Below are 407 nucleotides of genomic sequence, written 5' to 3'. Positions count from 1 at the left end.
TTATTTATTATCGAAATTAGTCATAAAAGAGGATTATATGACTAATCAAAGTGGGGGAGATGAAGCAAGAAAGGATTTTGAAGAAAAACGACATTAGTAGGGCCCGTATGTCTTTATTAAACAAAGTTATCGCGGGTAAATATATATTTAAATATTATGGTGATGCCTTGATGAGGTGCAAACCTTATATTGTATTCGTACACATGTAAAGAAAGGAAAATAGAAGAAAATTAGAGTTTAAAACATGTTGGAATGACCAAATTGTAAAGAATGAAAGTTTGGAAGGTTAAATGGTAAATAAGGAAACGTTTGAGCATATATGTGTAATTTTAACTAAATGGACATTTACTAACCAAGGAAGGTTAGATTATGAGGAATATGAGATATGCATGTGAAAGTTACTATTA

This window comes from Theobroma umbraticum, unplaced genomic scaffold (assembly GCF_002168275.2).
Source record: "Theobroma umbraticum cultivar Fairchild unplaced genomic scaffold, ASM216827v3 scaffold_477.0, whole genome shotgun sequence".
NCBI lineage: Eukaryota > Viridiplantae > Streptophyta > Magnoliopsida > Malvales > Malvaceae > Theobroma > Theobroma umbraticum.
Note: the sequence above shows the minus strand (reverse complement) of the source record.